The following is a 22,173-nucleotide window of genomic DNA, read 5'->3' as shown; positions in this document are numbered from 1 at the left end:
GAGAGGGATAAACTAAGAGTTTGGGATTAATAGATATCCACTACTATATATAAAATAGATAAACAACAAGGACTTACTATATAGCACAAGGAACTATATTCAATATCTTGTAATAACCTATAATGGAAAAGAATCTGAAATCACTTTGCTGTACACCTGAAATTAGCACATTGTAAATTAACTACTTCAATAAAAATTATTTTAATTAAAAAAATTTAAAAAGGAAGGCCAGCTATATTTTATTTTAGGGAGTTAAAATATGCAATTGGAAAGCTGGAGAAACAGTAACAATTTAAAATATTGCTATTTCATACCATTTTTACTTAAGTTGACTCGGGAAACACAAGTAAGTGTCATTTAATGAAAATACGTATAGAGGTAAGTATATAAGGTAGATACTCAGTGATGCAGTAATGCTTCTAATTTGACTTAACATGAATCTTTGCTTAGTATCATGTATTCAAATACTGTTGGCAAACCACACACCAATTTCCAGGAGTTTCCCCTGGAGACAGTGTTACGAGAGGCCATTGAACTTCACTTTTTTGAACTTTTGTTGCCGGGGCATTGGTTTCTGGATTGCTATTCTGTTAGCACGATGAACTGATTGACCTAGCAGGACTCCCTGTAGAACAGCAGCTTCTGCTTAGTTCATCAAGAGTACAATTTGTTGTTTCATTTCCTCTTCTAGTCCCACTGGGGAAATTGAATTGTGGAAAGACTACCTACTGGGAGCATTCAGCGCTCATGACTGAATAAGTAACTTATTTATTTATTTGGTACTGTCTTAATTAGCAAAGGAAGGAGGACTTTATTAAGGAAGAAAGTACTGTGATTTTGATACAGATACGTGCTGTTAGCAAAGCATTTGATTCACAGAGCCTTCCTTTTCAGGGCCTTTTGCAGGTGCAGAGCTTATATAAAATTTTAAATTTTAATTTGCGATGCTAGAGTTGTTTGCCATTCTAGAAATGGTTAGTCCAATGCAGAAGTTGAAGACAAGTCAATGGTGGTGTTTAAAAAAAAAAAAAAAAAGCAAACAAAACACAGCTGTGAAGTTTGGAAGATTTTTTTCTTTGGACCACACAGACTTTAAGTTTTAATTTTTCTCCAATGAGGATTGCTTGTCCATAATAGTGTCCAAATGTGGCCTTGAAAAACTTGTCCTTAAGTTTTAAAACCTTCACAGTTTTCCAATTGCATCATTTTCTGTTAATGTATGCACTCATACACAACAGCAGAGATCATGACACCTTTGATGATGAAAGAAATCAGGTAATATATTATATATATATATGTGTGTGTGTGTGTGTGTGTGTGTGTATTTTTTAAGGATGGGGTACTAGTTTCTGTTGTATCTTAGCAAACTCTTAAGTGTAATAAGGAAATTTCCTAAGATATGATTTAAATCTACTCTACATTAAAGCCTGAGACGTTTTCTAGAGCACCAGTTTAATTAGCTGCTTAACCTGAGGTAGAGGCAGAACAGCACATGATTACAGACTCTGGCTTGGGAACAAGACAGCCTTGATTCAAAATTCTCCTCCGTCCCTCACTAGCTCTGTGACCCTGGGCAAACAGCTTAATTCTCTGAATCATATAAGGTTAACTTACTAGGCATAATGAGAGTTCATAGAAGGGAAGCTCTTGGAAGAGTGCCTAGCACACCAGCACATAAGAATTGCTCAGTGGGTGTTATTGGTTATTATGTATGTTTCTTGACAATCTAGCACAAAACCTAGAGTGTCATGTACTCAGTAAGAAATTCTTAAGTGAATTGTTTAATGAGTGAATGGACAAGAGGAAATGTTGTCCAGAAAACTTAGAATCATTATAAACCCATGTCTGTCCTATACTTTTAAACAAAACAGCATGTTTCTCTATAGTTATAAAATTATAGCCAAGCATGAGAAAGGTTCTGAAGAGCTTAAAAATCTGTATTTAGATAATGGAGCCCTATTATTCCGAAATCATTACTGTTTTTTTCTAAAAAATCTGAGCATTGTTTGCAGCATTCTTGGAGTCTGGATGACTAGAAAAAGAATTTAAAGAATTCATGTTAATAAAATACTATGAAAACCTTGTAAGGATTTTTCAAAAATATGCCTTACAACCTTTATAAAGAAGAGCTCGTTTGTATATAGTTCCCTGATGTCTGAAATGGACAGGCGGGGTGCGGAGGGGTTCAGGGGGTTGGAGCAGAGGGAGATACTTCATGGACTGAGTTCCTTATGTTCTGCACCAGATGCAATGAGTATTCTGAACAAAACAAACAAAAAAACTAAAGCATGGTCCCTACTCCCCACAGAGGTATAATCAATTTACTTGTGTAGACAGTTTAACACATGATAACTAGAATTACATACATCTATACATGTACTATTCATATATGGATGATATATAATAGCATATACAGCAATACATAGTATATAAATATACTACCTACTACGTATAAAATCAAGTACTTTGTAATAAAGTAATAGTCTATGTTTTAGGAGTTTAAGAAAGTAAGAAAATTTCCTTCCAGGGCTTAGAGTGTTCTGCTTCGCTTTGAGAGAGATTTATGTGAAACTGTCGGAGTGAGGGAATTGTCTTAATCATTTTTTTAGAACTTTCAGAAAGTTCTGAAGTCTATGAAAAAGGTGAAAATATAAAATTTTCATTATGGGAGTTGGGTTATTTTGTATTATACTAAGGAATATGAGCAAGACAGAGACATCATTGCTAATGATATATGTACTTTTATTTAGCAATCACAATGTTTTGGTAGCATTGAAGGTTTTTTGTTATTTTCCCGCATGATTGTTACTTAACTGGTAAGATGTGTGGAAATGCAAAGCAATGTGCCTGCCATATAATTTTCTTTGTGCTTGTCTGTCTGTTTGGCCTTCCTTCACTTCTTTTTTTAATTAATCTATGGTTATCAACAAGAAAGCATTGAGACTACTGTTACTATATTCAACCCAAGTGGAAGATAGTATCGATATATAAGTAGTACCTGGTGGCCACAATCAAACTTCTGTAGGATCGGATATTTGGAAACCAACAATCTGTCACGTTATTCCTACCTTTAGCTAATTCTTAAAAATCAGTCTCCACTTGGGTTCTTTCTTATAAAGGAATATGTTATTATTTACTCTCTGCAATGCATCAATAGTAAAATGATCCAGAAAGTATATTTTCATATGACAGACGAGTGGTTATCATCTTGGCAAATATTACAGCAGCAATAATATTCACAAATATGTCATTTGCTCCTCTTGATGCTCTTGCTGTTAGCTGGGCCATGTGACTAGGTCTAGTCAATAGCATGTGATGTGTGTCACTTTAGGACTGACTCAGCTTTTGTGTGGTAGTGTAGTCTTTCTTCCCTTGCCACAAGGAAGTGACAGTCTTTTCAATAAATAGTCCTAGATTAGTTGGATTTACAAATGAGAACAACTGTATCTTACCCCTTATCTCAGATAGACACAAAAATTAATTTCATGTAGATTGAAGACTCAACTATGAAATGCCAAACAGTAATACTTCTTGAAAATGTCATAGAATATTTACAAAATCTTTGGTTAGGCACATTTTTAAAAAATGAGACAGTTAGAGTAGAAACCTTAAATGAAAAGAATGAGAATTTGACCTCTATTAAAATTTAAAATATTATCTTCATCAGATATACTATTTCATAAATAAAATGAGAGAAGTATTTGTAATGTGTGTAACTACTGAAGGAGCCATTTACAAACTATATATTTTTTAAAGCTTCTATAAATCAATAAGAAAGAGTCGATAACCCAATAAAACAAAGTGAGGGGGTGTGGGACAAAAGTCTTAGGCACTTCAAAATGAGAATATACAAATGGCCAATAAACACATTAAAAATGTTCAACATCACTAATAAAAGTGTCATATTCTTTTTTCTGAAAAAAAGAAATTCAACATCATTGTTCATCAGGACAATGATAATCAAAGCCACAGAAAGATGCCATTACCCATCCAATAACATGGCCATTAAAAACAAACCAAAAAACTTAACACCAAGTGTTGGCAAGGACTGTAGAACTACTGAAACTCTCAAAAATTGCCATTTGGGACATAAATGGACACAACCAGTTTGGAAAACCGTTTTGTTATGACCACTAAAACTAAACGTATTCATTCCTTATGGTCCAAAATTTCCACTTCTAGGTATATACTCAACAGATAAATATATAGATTCGTATTTTTTAAAATGTGTTCCAAAATGTCCATAAGAGCAGTATTTTTAAAACCTCCAATGGAAACAACCTAAATCTTCATCAACAGTGGAACACAAAAAATAAATTGGAGAATATTCATGACATGGATATGAACACAGCATGCAATGAAAATAAGCCATGACTACTTACAACAACGTGGACGCTTACAAACATAATGTTGAGCCGAAAATGCCAGGTGCAAAAGGTATAGATTGCATGACTTCTTTTCTAAAAATCTGATTTATGTAAAGTCTAAAAATAGACAAAACTAACCTGCTGTAAAAAGAATCAACACTGCGTTTCCCTTTAGGGAAATAAATGACCGAGAAGAGTCATGGGGGAGGGGGTTACTGGTAATGTTTTTTCTTACTGTTCTTACATGAGTGTATTTATTTTGTTAAACTTCATCGAGCTGTTTTCTTATGACTCATGCACTTTTAATTGTATGTTATAGCACTAACAAAATTCAACACCGAACCCGGAAGCAACTTACTATAGAAAAGGCTGCTTTGATAATTACACTAGTAACGTCTCCACTCCTCTCGAATCGGCCGAGTCTCATTACTTTTAGTCAGGCTTTTGTGTGGTCTAAATCTGGTTCAGATGTGCACTGCTTCTATTCTCAGGATGCCGATGCCTCTAAACCTACAGGATTCCTGCCCCAGGATTTCAAAAGGATCCAGTGTATTACGTGAATGCTAGCAGCTTCTTTCATGATGAGAGAGGTTTATAAAAGCACACACTGTCAGACTATCTTCCAGATACTAAATTTTAACTCCTAGTGCCTACTCTTCCCCCTCAATATCTATTCTAGGTTAGAGTTTTGTCTTTAGGAAAAACAAAAGAAGGGATTGGTATGGAAGAAAATCAATGGACAGACATACCTAGATATGTTACCAGAATCACCAGTCAGTGTAATCTGGGTCAAAATACTTATTTCAAGTTGTGAAGGACAAAACTGGACTAAAAATATTCTAGAAATATCTGCCAATTATTATTTCTTTCCAGTTTTAACTAAATAATGTCTATCCTTTCACTGGTCCTGCCATCTTCTCAACTATTCTAATTCAGCATTCCGACTTGGCAGGCAATAGTGGAGAACTTCAGAATCTCAATGGTTTAGTCCCAAACAAGTCAGCAAAACATCAGGACCCTCAGCTGGCCAGAGCATGAAATTATCTTCAGAAGACCAAGTGATTGATGTAATGCAGAATCTCTGTTTGTCCACCTTATTTGAGGAAGCTCAATGGGCAGTGATTTCAGCACAATATAAGGTGCTCCGTGTTCTCAAGCTTTTGATTGAGTTCTGGATGTGGATGTAGCTGGGGAAAACTAAAAATGTCCTTGCCAAGTTCAAGCTCCTACATTTCCAAGGAAAAATTAGCATAGTGGAGGGGAGCCAAACACCAGAGATTCTATCTCCTACACTGTGAAAAGCCTGTTCTAGGATCAGAAGCAAAAACAAAACAAAGCACTTTGATTGGCAGTGCGTATGACAGACAAGTCTTTTCAGGCAGATGCTGAGATGGGGCTGCAGATAAAGAAAAGCAGAGGAAATCTGAGAACAGTGGTGATCAGCAAGATTTTTCCTTATCTCCACCTGCATCAAAATAGTATGTGATGTTACTCATTTTCTTTAAGCTCATTTGTTCAACAGAGGCTTCTTAAACAGCTTTTTAGTCTCAGTGATTAGCTTGGGACATGATGTCCAAATGACATGACACCTAGTTCAAGGGGCTCACAGCCAAAAACAGGAGAAATAAGTTGGATCGAAACAAGTTACTACACTATCATGTAATAAAAAAGAAATGTACAAAACTAGAGTAAATCCACCAGGAGAATGTAATCCCCAACTCCAAGCTCATGACGAAAACCATTTTCGAGCCTCAGTTTTGTATGACTTTCTCTATGCTCAGATCGGAACCTAAGCATTGCTTTGCCCCAAAGCTGCCCTCCACTCCCTTTTCCCCTACAGGATAAAGCTTCAGTTTACTGACCCTTCTCTGTGCTCAACCAACCTCCCTTTGGTTTATGACATTGCACTTGACTTTTACCATCTTTCTAGTCCTACCAGATTATAAATTCCTTTAGGGGAAAAGCCATTCCTCTTTCATTCAGTGTGGAAACCCAGCTTCTGACTGTGAAACTTCATTTCTACTCATTGGGTCGATGGTGAGTGAGCCTCAGTCTAGGAAGCCCAGGGGACTTAGCCCGCTTGGTGGAACCGTGGAAAGATCAGGAAGAAACAGAGCTTGAATCGCTGCAGCTCATGACATCGCTCGAAGTGACCATTTTCTTTTATAAGTTTTTTGTCCTACACAATACCTAATGGAGGAAGAAAGAATACAGTCCAGTATTAAACTTAGAGCTCCTGCGGCGTCTTAAATTTGGTCTGTGTTCCATGAGAAAATCAGATAAAATGTGTTGACGCTCTTCCATTCCCATCTTTCACATGCACTGGTGCCCATACGTGTTTGTGTATAATTTCCTAATTAATGATATTAGTAGGCAGCACTTCCTATGCACCTAGCGTATTGCTTCATTTAATCACGGTAACCCATTTATGAGATCAGTCAGCTTTTCTTCAGTTTGCAGATGAGGACACAGCATTGGAGAAGTTAAGTGACGTGGCAAAAACTTCACAACTTGTAAGGGATGGAGCTGAAATTCAAAGCCAGACAGTCTGGCTCCTGGGTCCTGCTCACATCCAACATTCTATCCCAACTCTCTAGAAACTTGGTGCATTACATCCTCTCAGGGTCTTTCCAGGAAGTAAATAGGCTTATACCCATTTTATAGAACCAAAAAACTTAACGTCAACAAGGTATAATGAATTATAGGTCACTGACATACTAGTTTGTGGTAGATCTTGAATATGAACAAGATGGATCTTACTCTAAAAACCATGGCCTTTATACTATGTCTAACTTCAGAGCATCTGTCACATGGTAGGCACCCACTTCTGGAAGGACAAAGATGAGAAAATGCAAATGTAGGGTTGTTGGAGCCAGCGTATTTCAGGCTGCCGGGATTTTGTCCATTTCTTGTCAATTTCTGCAAAATCAACAACTAGTATTTTGAGAGCAATTGTTTTGAAACTGCAGATCAGTTTGGAGAGTATCTTAATATTAAGTCTTCCAATTTATGAACATAGGATGTTTTTCATTTATTTCCTTCCTTCTACGTACTGTAGCTGCATCAGATGAGTTTTGTTTACCATGTTGTGATTGCATTTTCATTCATGGAATGAATGAATTATGGCCCTGTGGATTACAATTAACATCTTAATTTGGATAAATACCAACTTAATTTTAGTAGTATATAAAACTTTTGTTCTAGTATAGTTTTTCCCCTTTTCATCTCCTTTATGATAATATTGTCATATAAATTACATCTGTACACACTGTAGGCCCAAAAAGATAACTTCTAACTCTGGCTTCATGTAATTGTCTTTAAATTAAAGAAGAGTTATAAAAAAGATACCATTAGACTCTCTTTGATGTTTACCTGTGTAATTACTTTAACAGTGCTCTTTATTTCTTCCTGTGGATTTGAGTTCCTGCTTAGTTTATTTCAATCTGAATAACCCCTTACAGTATTTTTTGCAGGGCTAGATATGTTAGCAACAATGCTCCTTTTTCAAAATAAATCTGGGACTGTCTTAACTACTCCATCAATTTTTGAAGTTTAGTTTTGCTGAATATAATCTTGGCTGACATTTCTTTTTCTCAGCATTTTGATATGTCATCCCATTGCCGTATAGCCCCCATGGTTCGATGACAAACAATCAATCCTGTTGCAGTTCCCTTGTATATGATGACTCACTTTCCTTTCTTGCTGCCTTCATAATTTTCTCTTAACCTTTTTCTTTCAAAGATTGGCTATGATGTATTTAAGTGTGAATCTCTTTGATTTTATCTTTATCGGACTTCATTGAGCTTCTCGGATGTGTTTTGGGTTTTTTTTTTTCCCCAAATATTGGAAGTTATCAGTCACTATTTCTTTAAATATTCTCTCTGCCCCTTTCTTTCTCTCCTCTACCTACTGTACTCCCTTAATGTAGGTTTTGATGCATTAAAGGTCACATGGGTCTCAGAGACTAATTCTGAGTAAATTTTTTTTGTATTTGAACACCCAGTGTACTTGTGGCATCTAAAGAAGTTCCTATTGATGACCCAAACTAGATGTAGCTCTATTTTTGTATCACATTTTGGTTGATTATGACATACAGAACTGATCGAGGGTAGATGTAATGAAGTTCAGATACTTTCAGGGAAGGAATATCTATCTGTAAGTATACAGTGTGGGAGAAATATCTAATTTGAGTTCATGAAAAGTGTAAATATTTAGGGTGCTGGGAAATGCAACTGGTTGGAAGAAGTGTTTAATCCTAGGAGTGTTTCAGCTGTTATAGTATTAGGTATCATTTTTTGATCACTTACTAAGTTTTAGTCTTTACAAATATTACCACATTTAATCATTTACATAGGTATAATTACAGAAGCTTTATGAGTAGGATAAAACTTTTAAAGCAATTTATAAATAAGCCTATTTATCTGAAAGTCCTAACTTACTTTACTACATTTACAACTATCACTGTCTCTTGGGGGAGAGCAGGGTCAATGCACTCTTCCCACAAAGCATGAAAGTTTGAACCTTTGTAGTTCATGTGTAGAGCAATTCTTTATTCCCATTTTACAGATGAGGAAACTAAAGCTCAAAGGGATTAACCACTTTACTCAATGTGATTTTTTTGTTGTATTTGTATATATCAATGCTGGATGCACTTATATTCAAGAAGGGTAGATTATGAACACTTTGTCAGCAAGGGTCTTATTTATTCAATTCTTATCCTCGACTACAGAGACATAGTATTAAATTAGTCAATTTTATGTTCTATCCTGGACCTGTTGTTTAGGCACGTGTTCCTTAAGCTCTCCCTTTATGTTCCTAAATCATTAGAAAAAGAAAGGAATATGATTGTTATGTGTTGAAAATGTTAGTCTTGAATGTATTATTGTCATTCCTCTGCCAAGACCACCAAAACAGAAAACCATACACTGGGCGGCTTAAATAGCGCACTTATTTTCTCGCTGTTACGGAGGCTAGAAGTCCAAGGTCAAGATGTCAGCAGGGTTGGTTTCTGGTAAGGTCTCTCTCCTTGCCTTGCACACAGCCACCTTCTCTCTGTATCATCAAATGGCCTTTCCTCTGTGCACCTGGCGGGTGTGGAGGGGAGAGAGAAAGAGAGAAATCTCGTATTTCTTCCACTTCTTACAAGAAACCAGTCCTATAGGATTAGGGTCTCACCCTTATGACTTCCTTTAACTTTAATTACCTCCTTCAAGGCCATATAACCAACTATCATCACATTGGGAGTTACAGCTTCAACATATGAATTGGGGGAGCCACAGGTCAGTGTATAATAACTTCTTTTTTTAACAGTTCTGAAATACTGAGGAAAATGATTTTTCAAAAATGTTTACAAATAGTGCTCGCTTCAGCAGCACATATACTAAAACTGGAACGATTACAGATACAGAGAAGATTAGCATGGCCCCTGCACAAAGATGACTCACAAATTTGTGAAGTGTTTCATATTTTGGGGGGAGTTTTGAGATTTGTAAATGTTAGCCACTATACATAAAAATAGATTTAAAGAACCAAATTTCCTCTGTATAGCACAGGGAATTATATTCAATATCTTGTAATAATCTTTAATGACAAAGAATATGAAAACAAATATATTTATGTAGATTCATGACTGGAACATTGTGCTATACACCAGAAACTGACAATTGTAACTGACTATATACTTCAATTTTTAAAAAATGAAGTGACTTTTCCCCTTAAAAAAATTTAGAAATGAAGAAAAAAATCATGTCACCTCACCCCATTTAACTTTTAAAGTTAAAATTAATATTAAAGTATTACCTGTTTTAATAATGCCTTTTCTGGCATGTGTTTTAAAGACTATAAATCTCATTAATCAAATTCAACACAAGCTTTAAAGCAATTAAGAAATTTCAGAATGAACAAAATTGTTCTGATAACAATTAGAAAAATATGATTTCTGCTCAATAAGTCTTCCATTCAGTTCTTCATTCAATTCACCTAAGACTTATTTGGAAAAATTTTCTTGTTCTGTTAGGGTTAAGTCTGGTATTAGATGTATCTGACCTGCCTTCTGTGTTCTTGCAGCCATGGGAAATTCCTCCTGGCAGTCATTAAACTTTTATAGAATCTTTTCTTCACTTAAGTGTGACAAGTTTGACTATGACTCCCCAAGCAAGGGGAAACAAAATGGAGCCTTGGGTTCAAATCTGGGCTTTCCTTTTTACTCACCGGTGAGGCATTGAGCAAATTACTTCACCTTGTCCTTCATTACCTTGTCTTTGGAATCGGGATACTAAGATCCACCATATACGGTGAATGTGGAGGTGAAAAAAGATGACATACATGAGAACCTGTCTCATTGCTTGGTGCCTCATCCTAATTTCCTTCACATTTGCTCACTATGTTCCTGTTTGTGAGTAAATTTTCATCTTTGTCCTCTGGCTTTAGAGATCAGACTCCTGCTTCCTCTGCTAACTTACTTCCTATCACTCTCATCCTCTGTCAGTAACACAAGAGCTGTCTTCTCTCCTGCCCAGCGCGCTCCCACTTAAAGACTTTACATGTGCGTTTCCGTCTATCCTGACTCTTCCTGCTCCAGACATTGGCAGAGCCTTCTCATCCTTTTGGCCTGCACAAAAATCACCACTTCTACGGCCTTGAACCCCACTTGACCTAAAAACATGCCTTCCTTTCTTTAACATACCTTCCTTCCATCTCTAATCCTAGACACAGTAACTCTTTAACCTCTATCTTGTCAAGTTTCCAGCACTTTTCTCTGTATGAAATGATCTTAAGTGTCTGTTGAGTCTCTTCCTCACTGGAATGTATGACATTTTCTGTCTTACTCATTATTCTGCACGTAGTAGCGTTTGACAATAAATATCTATTGAATTTTATACTAATGGAAGAATTTATACATATAAAACCAAGTAAATAACAATTTAAACATCTTTTATTTGACTCGGGAGCATATTTTATCCCTTGGACTGTCAAATTAGTTTTAATTCTCTGAAGTCACACATGGTAGATAAAGTGGTCCAGAGAAGTCCCAGGTGACGCTGGAAACTGAGACAAGGAATCAGAATGTATTGTAGTTAATTTTCAAAGTAGGTAAAACACACATGGTTAGGTAAGATTTATTATCTGCCATCTTACAGGTATATCCATATAAGAAAATATTTTTCTTTGTTCTGTGTTTCTGAAAATTTGGTAATGTAACCTATTGCTGTCATTCTCATTCCAAAAGTCTAGTTATAGTTTGAGGGTAACAATTACATCTACCATGGGGTATATTGAATATTTAGTTTCCCTTTGATACAAGATGTCAGATGATCCTTTGACAAACAGTAGTGAAAGCTTCAGGATGATTTCACTGACTCAAACCTGATATTATGTTTTACACAAACTAAGACATCAAAGACTTTAAATGCTGGTGAAATTCCTGGGAGAAGTAACTGCCTATTAGTCTTAAGAATCACTCCTCTAACTTGTCCCATATTGAAATTTGGTTTTAATTATTCATTTAAGTGATTAAATATTAATAATTAAATGTTAATTTTAAAAGTCACTTTCTCTTGTTTCTGGCTCAAGTAAAAGGCAAATAACTCACACATACACACACCTGCAGGAATGACATCCAATTAAAAGGGAGAAAACAAGTCTAAGGGGGTGGGAATCTTCGGCTTCCCAGGACACTAACTATACCCATTAAGCGCCCCCCAAAAAATTTAAAAGTCACCGATCAATGGCATTTCCTCATGAAAAGAATATGAGAGTATATTACTTGCCTTTTCCAATAAATGCGTACACGGGCACTCTCTATTTTCGTAGTTCAGTCGCTTCCCAGTAGATGGCGCCATTGTGACTCAGTGTTGCTCCATCTTGGAAAGGACGTGTTATGAAACACTTTGAATTTCCAAACATTTGTAAATAGTGAGATATAGTAACACTTGCAGTGTTGCCTTAGAAAACAAATCCTCCCACAATAAGGAGAAAATAAGTCAACTGTTGAACACCAGTAAATGTCACAAGAACTCCCACTGTGTATGCGTAACTTTTCGTATCTAATGATTTTTGTCGCTTTAAATTTAAATTTTAAAGACTGTGAATACAAACACGTTCACATATTTAACCTCTTGCTCCTCATAAATTCTGAAACCTTCACAAGAATTTCTGTTAACTCGTCACATTCTCGCACACGTGATCACATACGCTGCAGCTGTGCCTAGAGCAGAGCATGAGGCTCACTAAAGGTCACACTTTTATCCTAGACGGCCAGGCTTCTCTCCCTTCTGGTTGATTCAGCTTTGTCCTACCTGTGTGTATACGGATTACCTAGACGCAAGGCGGCTTCTCAACCTACAAATGTGTAAATCTCTCTGAAAGTTACAAGACGTTACATTTGGTTTTCTGTGCTCTCAGTTCCTATAGTAATATCCAGTCAAACTTTGCTAGTAACTTAAAAGCAATTCCCACATTTTAAGGCTTAAAGATTTATGTGCAAGCTTTCTATTTAAAATTGGGAACACGTTTTTCTCTAGCAACGATATTTTAATGATTATTAGGTTGTCTGGGTAATCCATAACAACATTTCAAGCTGTGAGCTGATAACTCCTCTGTGACTTTGAGAAAACAGGACACAGTGGTCAGAGCAAGAGGACTGAGGTCTCATAAATGTCAGTGGTTTCAGTACCTGCCCAGGTAGTTATTAACTCACTATTTGTAATTATTCACTTATATTATTACTTCCTACTGTTGTTAATCATTACTTGCTGGATGAATTTTGCCAGGTCACTCAAAGAAACTGAACATTCCCATGGGCTTCAGGGAGTATGTGGCCCCAGTTTTTCCTATGAGAAAGGGCTGTGGGATAGGGATTCCAGATCCATACATGACTGGTCACAAATCCCAGCTCTTCTCCTTGTTACCTGTATAACCAAAAGCAGTTGACATAACCTGTCTGAGTCTCAGTGTTCCCATCTTCAAAATGGGAAAGGTAGCACCTACCTGGTAAGGTTGATGTAAAAGTAAGGATTAAACAAGATTTGTGTGTGTGTATGTGCATGTGTGTATAAATATAAATGTATACATTTATATATGTGTGTGTGTACAATGCATATGTATGTCACAAATATAAACACACAGCTGCATTGCTATACTGCCTGTATTGAAGTTGTGATAAAAAACAGGAGATTGATTATGGCATGTTTTGTGACCTCACAGAGTTTTCTACATCTTAGAATAAGTGCAAGCTTTCAGAGATTTCCTCTGGCCTGTGTCTCTGCTTTTTTAAAATTTTAGTCCTAGGAAGCACCACAGCTTTAAAGTAACTCAATATAACACATAAACCTGGCTCGTAGGGGTTCGGTTAAAGTTCCATGTGGACCCTTTGAACGAAATAGAGCTAGCCCAGGCATTTTGAACAGATATTCCAACAATAAACAAAAACCATGGCCTGTAGTATCCAAATCATTCCTGCTCATCCTTCTTCTCCTGACTCATAATACATAGCACCATCACCCTAAAAGTAATTATGCAAGACAGTACCCCGCTTTTCCCACTCCTGATCATGCAGGTTTAGCAGCAGGCTTTGGTTAGGGTCTCTGCCCATGTGCTGCAATGACTATGGGTGGATAACTGGCCTGAATTCTCACTTGGCTACATAGGGTTAAGGTGGATTTGCAGCTCTGGGGGGCCTTTGGGACCCACACTGTGCTGATGGAAGCTCTCCTGTATTTCCCTCTCCAAATGACTAGTCTTTCATTAATTCATAACAAACATTGGTGGAGCCCTTTGTGTGCCAGTTCCTACATCAGGCACTATGTTTGCCCTCCTGGTCCTTCAGCTTTGTCTAAAAATAGTATGCATCATTTATTGAGCACATACTGGGTGTTGGGTGTTTTACAAGCATTGCCTAATTTCATCCTTGTAGAACTCTATGAACTAAGGATTAGAGACTACAGAGCTGGAAACGAAGATGTAGGGGATAAGAAAGTTAGAAAAAAAAAATGAAGGAAGGAAGGAGAAAGGGAGGGAGAGGGGGAGGGAGAAGGAGGGAGGAAAAGGAAAGTCAAACACTAGGAGAGGGTGGGTGGCAGACCTACCATTCCAGTGGAGGCTCCTCTGACTCCAAAGCCATTTGCCGTGCGTGGCTGGGTGCACTGCCAGGTGCTGGCCCAGAGAGGCCTTCTGACGTCAAATACGAAGGATAAGCTGTATTAAATAATGATGAGATATGATACACTCTGTACATACATAGATAGTTACAGAGGTATAACTGAGCTAAGTTGCTTAAATATTTAGGCTTGCATGTGGTTGGGAAAGTGACGAGAGCTTCTGAAATAACTTTTGTCCTCTTGCCCCTAGGATGAAATAGCAAATAGGGACCCATAAATAAATAAATAAATAAATAAATAAATAAATAAATAAATAAATAAATAAATAAATAAAACCAGATCATTTTAAAATTACGTTTGTGAACTACTGTTGGAAGTTGTAACCTAAAGACAATATCTCATTTTTAATCAGCCAAAATTATGCCCAACATTTCAAGTTAAGTGTTTTTTTGTTTTTGTTTTTAGCTTGAAGGTGAGGCAGTGTTAAACAAGATTTGGAAAAGTCACCAAATGGCCCAAGTTAACTGTGTGAACTCGCTGACTTTTTGCTTAGCTGGGCTCCTTGTGTTAGATGACTCCCTTGATGGAAATGTTGGCTCCTCACGCTGTTCTGATGAATCTGAATCTCAAGAAGAAAGACATTTTTGAGTAACTTTCTAGGAAAGGGAAAAAAACCCCAAATCTTTGTATCTAGAGAAAATAATTGTCGTCGTTTCATGTGTGTACGTAAGAATTACAGTAGGATATTTTGGGAAAGTTATGAAGTGATGGTCCAGAAAACTGTGATAAAAGGCACATACTGTGGAACTTCCTGACTTACTGTTCTTCTTTGGCACCGATTCACAGAGCTCAAGGGCACATTCTAACCTGAGCATCGATTCTGGCCTCTAACCGCACTGCCTGGCTTCCATCTAGTGGCTGCCCCCTGAGACTTAGCGGGCAATCATAAATCATAAAACAAAATCAGTAACCACTCAACATTGACCAAATAGGACCCTGTCAAGATATGAAGGCCATTTATTTACCAGTATTACTGCCCAACTCCTTATTGGATGACATGTCAGATTACATATTTTACTTTATTTATTTAGCTTGAGACAAATCTTAAATTCCCAGGGCCTCAGTTTTCTCATCGGCTGGATAGGGGAAAATAAAAGTTTTACTTCACAGAATGTTTTCAAAGTTTTACATGGAATAACCCAGGTACTGTTGTCACATAGTGCCTAGATCGTAGTAATTACTTAACAAGTAGCTTTATTACTGTTCTTGGTGTTTTGGATGGTGTTGTTTATAACATGAATGCCTTGGTCATCTTATTTCTATGCTCCAGACTCCTTGCACGTCTAATTTCTCAGAGCCTAATCGTATTAATGGGTCTGCCTGTTGGGGTAAATCTTAAGTGAGAATTTAAGGGCAGTGCAAATAGTAATTATATCTTGAACAAACATTGAAAATAATAAATCTAAGAAGATCCTTTTCTGTGTTCATCCTGTGTTGAATTTGAGCCCTGTGTGTTTGCTAGCCACATGACCTTGAGCAACTTACTATTCCTCAGTTTCCTGGCCTGGAAAATAGGGACTGTAGTAGGACATACCTCTGAGGGTTGTGGTGAGCAAAAAGAAATGTGCTCAGTGCAACACACGGTTAGCATCATAAGAAGGTTAACCATTGTTGTTTTCTTCTTTTATCTTCCAAGGGTGTTTTATTGCCTATCTTAAAAATTCTTTCTGGAACACAGTAAAATCTTTGTTATTCATAAATGTGTGCAGACATTTTTAAAGTATTGCTTATCATACATTATAGCTGTTATGTAATGTTATTATAAAATTCCCTGTAAGTATGTGCAAGCTAGATTTTTAAAATAGACTTGACCAGTAGACACCAAGGTGAATGAGATCCAGGCTAGAATATCATTAGCATAAAGATCTGATTTAGCCCTAGAGAGGAGCAAAGATGGCTACTCTCTGGACAAAGACAAAAAAGGAAACAACACAGCGTTGTCTGAGGTTGAGGATAAAGTCAATCAAAGCAGAGAGCTGCTGAACAGGTGGCCATTCGGTGCTGAGTCACTGTTTCAAAGTCTCACCATTTGCTATCGTGAAGAATGGCCAGACTCCAGGACCAGTTCATAGGTTACAGGTTGAGGTATGAAGGGCGAGGGGGCGTGTTAGACTGGGTTCCTCGGCAGCTCCTCTGACGCAAGGATTTACAGGAAGTTATTTGTAGGAAGAGTTTCTAAGAGGAGAGGAGGAGCTGGGAACAGGGCAGATGAGGTGTTAAGCAGTTTAGCAGAGCATCACATTGGCTCAGTCGCAGTCAAACCAAGACTTGCTCGGAGCAGGGACTGGGGAGCTGCAGCCGTGCATCAGTCGCTGGCTAAAGGGGTGGGGGAACGCCAGTTCCCAGGCACTTCCTGTTTGCCGTGTGCACAGGCAGGATGCGTTCTGGCCTTCTGAGAATGTTGCAAATGAGGCTGTCAGCTTTGGGGAGTGAAAGCGTAATGAGGGCTGGCCTAGACAAAAACAGTAAAGGAACCCATCCAGGGACAATGGCAGAGAACTCACAGCTTCTGCTACAGAGGGTGTGGCAATGTGGGTCTAAATTCAGAAGAAAAGCTGGAAAGGACTAGGGAGTCCCATTGCTGCTGCATTTACCTCGTTCAGGACTGACTTTGGCAACTTTTGTGATGCTGGTTTTATCCTGACCAATAGCTCGTTGTGTATTCTTTCCAATTCTTAAAAATATGTCATCCCATGGTTTTGTATTACTAACTAAAAATACAGATCACAGAGATCCTTTAGATACGTATAGTGTCTAAGTACATACACACACATTTCCTTCTTGAACCTGTAACAACTCTATAATTAGGGAGAAACGTGAAACCTTGCCCTCATTCCTGAAACAAAGTACTTACATTGCTAGATGACATCTGAGTTACAAATTAAACTCAGAAAAATGTTCTTCCTTGTCCAGCAACTTACACAGACCTACGACTGAAAGATAGGTTTAGACGGTTTGTAAACGCTTCGTCACAATAATTATGATCGCTGTTATCAGTGTTACACGTTACTGATCATAGAGTGGATCCTATGCATTGTGTGTGTGTGTTATGTTGCATATATAGAAAACGAGATAAGATCCAATTCTGTACCTGTAACCTGTCTCCCAAAACATTTAGTGTCACATGTGTAAGTCTGCAGGTACCAGACAAATGTTGTTTTCCCAGGAGGTATCTATGTTTTTGATTGTTGATGAGAATGAGAATGTTAACCAAGAGCTTTTAGCTTAGACTCTGAAGGTCCACCCCCATTAGGCAACTGACAAAAGCCATGGTTCAGCTAGAAACCAGCCACTCAGTAGCAATGCCAACAATTAGATTTACCAGTAAGTTTTCTCAACTAAGAGTGAAGTTAAGGTGTGTTTTCCACCAACCTTGCTCTATCTCCATTTTGTACCGTCCTTTTCTTTCTTCGACCTTTCCTAAAACTTACGATTTTCATAGCTCCATTCAGTCTGCCTCCATTTACTGTGGACTGAATTGCGTCCCTCCCCCCAAATTCATATATTGAAACCCTAACCTGCAAGGTGACAGATTTGGAGATGGGACGTTGAAGGTAGTTAGGTTTAAAGGAAGTCATAAGTGTGGGACCCCTAGTCTGTGATTAGAAGAGACAGTAGAAAGCTGACTTTCCCTTTCTCTCTGGCATGTGAAGACGCAGTGAGAAAGGGATCATCTGCAAGTCAGAAATAGAGCTGTCACCGGAAACCAACCATGCTGCATCCTGATCTTGGACTTAGCCTCTGAAAGTGAGAGAGGAAATTCTGTTGTTGAAGCCACACGGTTTGCAGTATTTATAATGACAGTCCGAGGAACTGGGGCACTATTATTGCTCTTTAAGAACTAGTTCCTGGGACAAGAATAAAGGAATTTAAAAGCAAAGTTAATTAGCAATACTAGTACTTTGTCCAGACATTAAAATGGAGATAGCTTTCGGTTCCCTATGCTTGGTGAAGAATCTGATGAATCTAACTTTTGCCTTTTCCAGGAAGTCAGGCACAACTTTCAAATCCAAAGGATGTTTTGAAAGTGACTTAAGTCTGATTGTCACATGCTGCTTAGAAATCCCAGGCTTGCTGGTGGAACATTTTGTAGTAACATTTAAAACTATAAACATTTTATTTTTCTCCTTCAGTGGAGAGAGCTGATTCATCATGAGCTCCTCTGTCCCTCTCTTCACCATATGTCTCCTCCTCAGTGTTGATTTCCTGTTGACATTAACATGACAGACATGTATTAAGGAATTAGGATGAAAGGTTTAAATTTAATGATGAACTTTTTTTAAAAACAAAGGTCAAATTTTCTACAAAACCATTTCAAATGCATCCTGGACCATTGTTCATATTTTGCATTGGAAGCATCAATACTCCCTTTTCCCCAAAAGGCTAAGTAAGGTATCATAAATAGATTTATTTCTACAGTGTAATGAGAGGAGGGGAATCCTGTGAGAAGCTGATAAGAGTCTTACGATTCAATAATACACAGCCTATCAAATCCAGCTTGGATGGCAAGGGGCTCTAAGCATTTTATAATTCCTGATGGAATGTTTCCTTTGCCTTCTTCCTTGTTCTCCATTTGATGGCATTTATGCACACCCATGCAGGATTATTTGGCACATCTATGCTTTGATTTCATGTTCATTTTGTTAGATTGTTCAGCCTACACTTAGCAGAGATCAACAGGAGTTTTCCAGAGTGGTACTAATGGGTGCATGGATGGAGTACCATCACAGTGTGTTTCTGCTGCCCCTGGGCTTTGTCATGAGGAGATACTCATATTTCAAAGGACATTCCATGGTTCATTTTTTATCTTCTTTATCTTACTTCATCCCTCCTAATACATTTTGAATTGTCATGTTAGTGAGATGGCCTGAATGTATATATCAATATAGCTGTATCACACAAAGATCTTACAGATTGGTTGCTTTTTAACTTTGTGAATCACAGATAATCAGCTGTAAGAAATTTCAGAATACTTTCTAGTTTCTCCAACTTTTTGTCAGTATGTCAACATAAGATCAGATAAATGTACATCAGGAAAACATTGGGACATTGAGATTGGAAACACTGAGATTGGTGGGATCTTTAGTTTGTTAAATTTCCCCAAAACCATCTTAATTGGGATGGAGGAAGGGGATTTAAAAACCAGGAAAAAAGACTTGGGGCAGTGGAAAGATTATAAATACATACCCACAGCGAGCGTATCACAAGTGCTCATTCTCTACATTTTTTGCTGTGCTCTTGAATGTTTACCAAAGTGAAGAACCTCTAAAGTAGGAGTTCTACAATTTATTGTTTTAGTGCAACTAAAGCAGAACTTGATAAATACAGCGTTTGACATGTTTATACTGATTTGTCATTTGGAATTTAAACTGTATTTCAAGGTGGAAAAAAAGAGAGCCCTTTTCTGATTATAAATGGTTAATGGTAGAATTCTCACTTGCCCAGGAGTCTGCATTTGATTCTCACTGCTTCCAATTCCCCTAGAACCTCTCCGTTAAGCCTTTAGCACTGTGATCGACATTTAATGCACATACAATAATCACTTGTCTACTAAACAAGCAAATGAAATAGGGAAGATACAACATACAAACATAACTCAAATATAAACGTTTAGTCACCATGCTATGTGTTAAAATTATTTTCATGAGTAAGGAAAGTTGTAAGCTTGATTTATATTTATTTACACTGCTAATAATGATTATGAATTTGCTTAAATATTTGAGTTTTAAGTATAGCTTTTCATTACATTTCTTTTTTAAAGGAATGCAATCTTGGCTCATTGTGGTCATTTTGTTACACCCCGTGTGTGGTTATGTAGTTAAAGGATCTATCTCTTTACTCATTAGCTTTTTAGATTGCTTTGTTGGGCGAAGGGAATATTTTGCATTGTTTCATAGAATTTGTAAATTAAATGTACAAATGAAACAATGTGTTTATTGCTGAATTACCTATAGTTCCCATGGGTATAAGATGCATGGGACTAATGTTTTTATTGGCACTTTTTCCTTTGACTGCCACTTTCCAGGAATGTTAAATTGAATCAAGTAGGTACAAATTAGCCATAAAACATTTTTATCTGCTTATCAATTTCAGAGCATCTGAAATGACAAAGTCTCATTGTTCTCTGACAGCTCTTGCTTTTGAATTAGATTACGTACCCATTATAATATCTATGGAATTTTAGAATAAAATTCTAGTAGAGACAAATGTTGAGAAATAATTTGAGAAAGTAAGTCATGAAGTTGAAAAGATTCAAAAGGCCTGTGAAATGTGTCATAGCTTTAAAAATACCAACCATGTTATAGCATCTTCTATAATAAAATTACACAGATATGTTGTTTTTTCAATTATTGTAGGGAGCATTTATTCACAAATAAATCTTGAAAAGTTAACTATTATCCACATGTGTTTCATGTTATAAACTGATATTTTAAAATCAGCAGTGGCGTGCTTTTTTCTACTTGAAGATCTGTACGTTTTATTATTGCAGATTCATATAGTGGATTTCAGTGTTTAAAATATCCAAATAATTTAAATAACAATGTTTACTATTTTAGAACCATTTCCTGTTTCAAATTTTATTTCAAATTATTGGTCAAATTTATTAAAATACTTAGGATTAACAACAAAAATACAGTAGTCCTGCTTAATTCTGCAGAGCTCAGTTTTCTAGTTGACATGGTTTTAATGCAGTATTTGTTACCAAAAAGCATTTAAAGTTAATGTACACATCCTCTCTCTGGTCATTTATATATTTTTATAAGTAGTCATAGGAAGGTTGGTTAGGATACTGTGAGAGGCCCTCCTGCTTTCAGAGATTTGACAGGTGATGATTACCTTTGTTTCCCATCTGCAGGTATCCCTGGGTAGTTAGTTTTGTATCCATCAGTCCATCAGTCCTTATTTGCCCCAATTTCACAGTAACGCACATTTTAAAGTAACAGTGAGTGAGACTTTATACTGTATCAGATTTGTAAACCCAAGTAAATTAGGTCTATATAGTTCCCCTTGTTTGCATACTTTACTCTTGCTGAGTACTTTAGTTGACCAATAAGGCATGATTTGACTTCATGAAAACCTTTGTCTGTTTCCCCCTAAATTGTGTTTGCTTATTTTCCCTGAGTTTTCTGTGCATTTTAAACACTGTTTAAAGTTCATCGTAAGTGTTCCATGAAGCTCTGTTTTAGCTCTAGTGATTTCCAGGTTGTTTTTGACCTTCAGACACTATGGACTTGGGAAAACTTTGTTTCTAATAGATGACTTTTCTTTTTATAGAAAAGGATTTTTCTATTTTGTCACAGTTTTATGCTTTGTTCAGTTTGTTGTATTTTTAAAAGTTTTTTGTTATTACTTTGAGGTTCCTTTCATGCCATTTCTTTAAACCTGTGGCTCATTTTTTTTCTGAATTTTCACCATGATTTTTGGTTTTGCTTTTGTTTTAAATAAATATGCCCATGCTTCTGATGGCTTTTATTTTATAAATGAAGTAGTCTCGGGGGAAAAAGTCTGTAAATGTGTGTGTGGTGTATACTAATTACAGAGAGTAAGTTCTCATTTTTAAAACATGACATATCGATTAGATACAATTAAAACTTACCCGAAGTTGTTTTGTGTTCTAAATCTTCCTGTACACAAGTCAGTTTGACAGG

General features: G+C 36.9%; 1 protein-coding gene and 1 pseudogene across 3 annotated transcripts in view; both read left to right on the top strand.

Moving 5' to 3' along the window:
- The window catches only part of SLIT2 (slit guidance ligand 2), a 347,629-nt gene that overhangs the window by 147,061 nt on the left and 178,395 nt on the right, over nt 1-22,173 (top strand). The gene's annotated exons all lie outside the window — the stretch shown is intronic.
- Nucleotides 9,724-9,837, top strand: LOC116151397 (U6 spliceosomal RNA; annotated as a pseudogene).

Source organism: Camelus dromedarius, chromosome 1 (assembly GCF_036321535.1).
Source record: "Camelus dromedarius isolate mCamDro1 chromosome 1, mCamDro1.pat, whole genome shotgun sequence".
Classification (NCBI taxonomy): Eukaryota; Metazoa; Chordata; class Mammalia; order Artiodactyla; family Camelidae; genus Camelus; species Camelus dromedarius.
Note: the sequence above shows the minus strand (reverse complement) of the source record. Positions and strands in the feature narration are given on the sequence as shown.